The following is a 6,739-nucleotide window of genomic DNA, read 5'->3' as shown; positions in this document are numbered from 1 at the left end:
ACAGAGTAAACAAAGCCTTATATCTCCGCATCAGAACATCGTAGAGACATGGGGTTTGGACCGTTTGACTCGTGACTCGGAGGGTAATCACTAGTGGATCCCATTTTTTTCCCTAGCAACCGAATACAGTACCCTAGCAACAGAGTAAACAAAGCCTTATATCTCCGCATCAGAACATCGTAGAGACACGGAGGTTGGACCGTTTGACTCATGACTCGGAGGGTAATCACTAGTGGATGCAATTTTTTTCCCTAGCAACCAAATACAGTACCCTAGCAACAGAGTAAACAAAGCCTTATATCTCCGCATCAGAACACCGTAGAGGCATGGGGGTTGGACCGTTTGACTCATAACTCGGAGGGTAATCACTAGTGGATGCCATTTTTTTCCCTAGCAACCAAATACAGTACCCTAGCAACAGAGTAAACAAAGCCTTATATCTCCGCATCAGAACATCGTAGAGACATGGGGTTTGGACCGTTTGACTCGTGACTCAGAGGGTAATCACTAGTGGATCCCATTTTTTTCCCTAGCAACCGAATACAGTACCCTAGCAACAGAGTAAACAAAGCCTTATATCTCCGCATCAGAACATCGTAGAGACACGGGGGTTGGACCGTTTGACTCATGACTCGGAGGGTAATCACTAGTGGATGCAATTTTTTTCCCTAGCAACCAAATACAGTACCCTAGCAACAGAGTAAACAAAGCCTTATATCTCCGCATCAGAACATCGTAGAGACACGGGGGTTGGACCGTTTGACTCGTGACTCGGAGGGTAATCACTAGTGGATGCCATTTTTTTCCCTAGCAACCAAATACAGTACCCTAGCAACAGAGTAAACAAAGCCTTATATCTCCGCATCAGAACATCGTAGAGACACGGGGGTTGGATCGTTTGACTTTTGGCTTAGAGTATAATCAAAACTTGTCCCACGAAACTTGCCACGGCAAGCACCACTCACATTTTCTTCAGGAAATGTACCTATCTAGTTATTATTATTATTCTTCTTTTTCTGGACACTTTTTCGGCGCGTAACTCGTCCCGCACGCTTTGTCGTAGACCCATAAATTAGGGCTCAAATCGACCGGCTTATTGAGGAGAGGTGTGCTATGACTTTTATAAGCGATCGGGTGCAGGATTTCCGAAAGGGGGGCGAAAAACCACCCAAAAAATCCCATTGACTTAACATTGCGCCCAACTTTGACGAGTCATAGCTCCGCTCGAGGATTTTGTAGAAACTTGTGGGTTACAACATTTGAAGAGGGTGGTAGGCTCTGTAAGAACATGGATCACAATGGGGTGTAAGTTGTACCCCTGGGGTGTAAGAGGTGCCCAAAAGTGCCCCAATGAAAAGTCAATGGGGCAAAATCCCATAGACTTACCATTGCAAAAATTTTGACGGGTCATAGGTCCGAGCCAGGATTTCATAGAAACATGTGGGTTACTAAATTTGAAGAGGGTGCTAGACTCTGTCAGGAAGTCCCCCACAATGGGGTGTAAGGTTACCATAGCAACCATTTTGGGCACCCTAGCAACCTATACCATAGACTGCCATTATAAAATGCCCGGATGGATATCTTTGCACCACAGTGTCATAGAGACATGGGGGTGGGCTCATTTTACTCAGGCATCCAATCAGTCTCTCAGGATCCTTACAGACTTACTAAGCCACGCCCCTAGCAACCACTTTTGAGCACCCTAGCAACATAAAATACAAACAGTTATATCTCGGCATCAGAACATCGTAGAGACACGGGGGTTGGACCGTTTTACTTGTGACTAGGGGTGTAACAATTGGGCACATAATTGGCCACTCCCAAGCCACGCCCCTAGCAACCAAATACAGTACCCTAGCAACAGAGTAAACAAAGCCTTATATCTCCGCATCAGAACATCGTAGAGACACGGGGGTTGGATCGTTTTACTTGTGACTCGGAGTGTAATCACTGGGCACATCATTGGCCACTCCCAAGCCACGCCCCTAGCAACCAAATACAGTACCCTAGCAACAGAGTAAACAAAGCCTTATATCTCCACATCAGAACATCGTAGAGACATGGGGGTTGGACCGTTTGACTCATGACTCGGAGGGTAATCACGCGTGGATGCCATTTTTTTCCCTAGCAACCAAATACAGTACCCTAGCAACAGAGTAAACAAAGCCTTATATCTCCGCATCAGAACATCGTAGAGACACGGGGGTTGGACCGTTTGACTCATGACTCGGAGGGTAATCACTAGTGGATGCAATTTTTTTCCCTAGCAACCAAATACAGTACCCTAGCAACAGAGTAACCAAAGCCTTATATCTCTGCATCAGAACATCGTAGAGACACGGGGGTTGGACCGTTTGACTCATGACTTGGAGGGTAATCACTAGTGGATGCAATTTTTTTCCCTAGCAACCAAATACAGTACCCTGGCAACAGAGTAAACAAAGCCTTATATCTCCGCATCAGAACATCGTAGAGACATGGGGTTTGGACCGTTTGACTCGTGACTCAGAGGGTAATCACTAGTGGATGCCATTTTTTTCCCTAGCAACCAAATACAGTACCCTAGCAACAGAGTAAACAAAGCCTTATATCTCCGCATCAGAACATCGTAGAGACACGGGGGTTGGACCGTTTGACTCATGACTCGGAGGGTAATCACTAGTGGATGCAATTTTTTTCCCTAGCAACCAAATACAGTACCATAGCAACAGAGTAAACAAAGCCTTATATCTCCGCATCAGAACATCGTAGAGACACGGGGGTTGGACCGTTTGACTCGTGACTCGGAGGGTAATCACTAGTGGATGCCATTTTTTTCCCTAGCAACCAAATACAGTACCCTAGCAACAGAGTAAACAAAGCCTTATATCTCCGCATCAGAACATCGTAGAGACACGGGGTTTGGACCGTTTGACTCGTGACTCGGAGGGTAATCACTAGTGGATGCCATTTTTTTCCCTAGCAACCAAATACAGTACCCTAGCAACAGAGTAAACAAAGCCTTATATCTCCGCATCAGAACATCGTAGAGACACGGGGGTTGGACCGTTTGACTCATGACTCGGAGGGTAATCACTAGTGGATGCCATTTTTTCCCTAGCAACCAAATACAGTACCCTAGCAACAGAGTAAACAAACCCTTATATCTCCGCATCAGAACATCGTAGAGACAATGGGTTTGGACCGTTTGACTCGTGACTCGGAGTGTAATCACTAGTGGATGCCAATTTTCTCCCTAGCAACCAAATACATTACCCTAGCAACAGAGTAAACAAAGCCTTTTATCTCCACATCAGAACATCGCAGAGACACGGGGGTTGGACCGTTTGACTCGTATCTCGGAGTGTAATCACTAGTGGATGCCAATTTTTTCCCTAGCAACCAAATACATTACCCTAGCAACAGAGTAAACAAAGCCTTATATCTCCGCATCAGAACATCGTAGAGACACGGGGGTTTGACCGTTTGACTCGTGACTCGGAGTGTAATCACTAGTGGATGCCAATTTTCTCCCTAGCAACCAAATACAGTACCCTAGCAACCGAATAAACAAAGCCTTATATCTTCGCATCAGAATATCGTAGAGACATGTGGGTTGAATTGTTTTACTTTTGGCTTGGAGTATAATCATATATTGTCCCCCGAAATTTGCCACGGCAAGCACCACTTCACATTTTCTTCAGGAAATGTACCTATCTAGTTATTATTATTATGTTGGCTTGAGAAAGCCAACATACTGTTGTTGCACTTAAACTTATTATTATTATGTTGGCTTGAGAAAGCCAACATACTGTTGTTGCACTTAAACTTATTATTATTATGTTGGCTTGAAAAAGCCAACATACTGTTCTTCATTCTAAACTTATTATTATTATTATTATTATTCTTATGCTCCCCCACTTTTACCAATTGTAACTCCTCCTAGAGCTTTCAAGCTACACCCACAAAACTTTACAAAACTTTTAAGACTGGTCCGTAGATTTATGCTATGACTTTTCTAACTGATGGGACCTTCCGAATTCCTAAACGGGGGGCTCAAACACCCCAAAATTTCCATTGACTTAACATTGAGACAAACTTTGACGAGTCATAGCTGCGAGTGAGAAACTTGTAGAAACTTGTGGGTTACCACATTTAAGGAGGCTGACAGGCTCTGTAAGAACATACATCACAATGGGGTGTAAGCTGTACCCCTGGGGTGTAAGAGGCCCCCAAAATTTCCCATTGACTTATAATGGGGCAGGAAACATGCCCATATAAAGGAATAAAAGCATCCCAGATGGAATATCTTCACTTTAGAGTGTCGTAGAGACATGGGGGTTGGACCGTTTTACTTGTGGCTTGAAGGTTGATCATTATGGGATGCCAATTTTCTCCCTAGCAACCAAACTTAGTACCCTAGCAACGGAATAAACAAAGCCTTATATCTCAGCATCAGAACATCATAGAGACACGGGGGTTGGACCGTTTTACTTGTGGCTTGAAGGTTGATCATTATGGGATGCCAATTTTCTCCCTAGCAACCAAACTTAGTACCCTAGCAACGGAATAAACAAAGCCTTATATCTCAGCATCAGAACATCATAGAGACACGGGGGTTGGACCGTTTTACTTGTGGCTTTAAGTGTGATCATTATGGGATGCCATTTTTCTCCCTAGCAACCAAACTTAGTACCCTAGCAACGGAATAAACAAAGCCTTATATCTCCGCTTCAGAACATCATAGAGACACGGGGGTTGGACCATAGATATCATATAGAAGACTAGATGCCCTATTGGCCGCTGGGGACTGAGAAATACGGCGGCCATCTTAAACCGGTCGTTCTCCTAGTTTCGTTGCATGGCAGCAGATAAGATGTCAGAGCACTGTGGAGCATTTTCCTGTTCTAATCGGCGAACGATCGCAAATAGAGCCCGGAGGATTATTTTTACAAGTACTTTTTAACATCGCGGTACTATTGGTTGTATTTTGTGAATAGAATATTAACAGAAAATTGAGAAAGAGCCAGCTTATTGATTTTACTGTACTGAAATCGTAGCCAGCTAACGTTCGCTAGGCTATGTTTACTGCACCAGCCGCTGTTCACCCTGCAAGGAGAGTGGGGTAAAGTAAAGTAATAATTACAAGAGTTTCTCTGTTGTGAGTATTGTGTAAAGCGCTATATAAATGTGTATTATTATTATTATTATTATTATAAGGTGCTGTGAGCTGCGTGATCCGCCGAGCTTTAAAAAGCTAAGATGTCAACAGGAACAGAGGATGTTTTCCTTCGTAGGGAGGACATTGAGGAGACTCGGTTTGGAATCGACAACTATCAGTCTGACTCGTTGTCACTGGTTGTGTCTGTGTTTTTAAAGATAAGGCTCCACCATGTTGCCAAACTCACATCTCTTGAACTACAGAAAGGGAGCACGGGAAAGAAGCTCTGGAAAACAGTCCTCTTTCAGGGGTGTGTGTGTGTGTATGTGTGCGTGCGTGCGTGCGCGCGCGTGTGGGGGGGTTTACAAATCATTTTAAATTGTTTCTTCACCATATTAAAAAGTCTTATTTTATTGCAACTATCTGTTTCTGCATCTTTGTCATATTTATAGTGTGTGAATTATAAATATCTTATGTCCTACACCACATATTTTGATTTTGGACTCACTTTATATCTTATATCAGAATATTTTATTACTGTTTAGTGAATATTCATTCATTCCTACTATGAACATTAAGTGGCGCTGTCCACATTAGTGTTGGTAACACTAAGATTCTAAACCTAAATATTGACAAACTATATATTGTTGGAAAGCTCAAATAGTATAATTTTCATATTTCATTACCATTTGGGGAAAATTATGACACAGTGAGAGTCAGTTTCTAAAAATGTTACGGGCCCACAGGTAGGTCAAATTTGTTTTTGCATATAACACTAAAACCCTACTCTAAACCTAAAAAATCATGGCAAGCTATATATCACCGGAAAGCTCTCAGAATGTAGTTTTAATATTTCAAAATCTTTTTGCATGAATAATATTGCGGTGACAGTAATTTATTAGTTTGTGAGTATACAAGAGTACAAGAGTATGTGGCAAAATCTAGTGGCAGTTGTTGGTAAAACCATTACAATTGTGACCCAAACATAATTTTTTTGTGATTTGGATCACAACTACTTGAGACATATTGCTTCATGTTAACATTATTTATTGTGTGAAACATTAACTTTTATGCAATTTTATTTATAAATTAATATGTTACTGCATAATTTGATATATTAAAATAAAGGTAAACGGCTATAAAAATATTTATATTTAATATTTTTACGTTCTAACTCATTTGTGAAAAACCCTAAATTGTCTTCTTTAAAACAAGACCAAGATTAGGTTTCTAGCCCAAAGAATCCCAGAGAAATATTAATTTAAAGATGTACATCACATTGTCACCCCCACTCAAACGGGATTTGCGGCACATAAGGGGTTAAAATACTCCGAACCATGTGTCCTATATCATAGCTCCATGAATGACCTTTGCAGCAAAAAAACCCGCGTGAAAATCTGTTCGGTATTCACTGAGATATGATTAATTAAATGCGCTGATAGCGCAATCCACCAGTCATACAGATTACACTGAGTGGAGCGGGTGACCGATCTAAGATGGCGGCCCCATATCTCACCGCGCCAGTAGGCAGTAGCGGTCGATAGGGCGTCTACCTATATGATGTCTATGGGTTGGACCGTTTTACTTGTGGCTTGAAGG

General features: G+C 42.2%; 1 long non-coding RNA gene across 1 annotated transcript; it reads left to right on the top strand.

Moving 5' to 3' along the window:
• The first annotated feature begins 4,751 nt into the window (after positions 1-4,751).
• On the top strand, positions 4,752-5,559 carry LOC135735550 (uncharacterized). Its single transcript, XR_010527639.2, has 2 exons — positions 4,752-5,104; positions 5,200-5,559. It is a non-coding gene; the product is annotated as an uncharacterized lncRNA (long non-coding RNA).
• The last annotated feature ends 1,180 nt before the right edge of the window (positions 5,560-6,739 follow it).

The sequence above is a fragment of the Paramisgurnus dabryanus genome, chromosome 4 (genome assembly GCF_030506205.2).
Source record: "Paramisgurnus dabryanus chromosome 4, PD_genome_1.1, whole genome shotgun sequence".
Classification (NCBI taxonomy): Eukaryota; Metazoa; Chordata; class Actinopteri; order Cypriniformes; family Cobitidae; genus Paramisgurnus; species Paramisgurnus dabryanus.
This window is presented reverse-complemented; position numbering and strand designations above follow the sequence as displayed.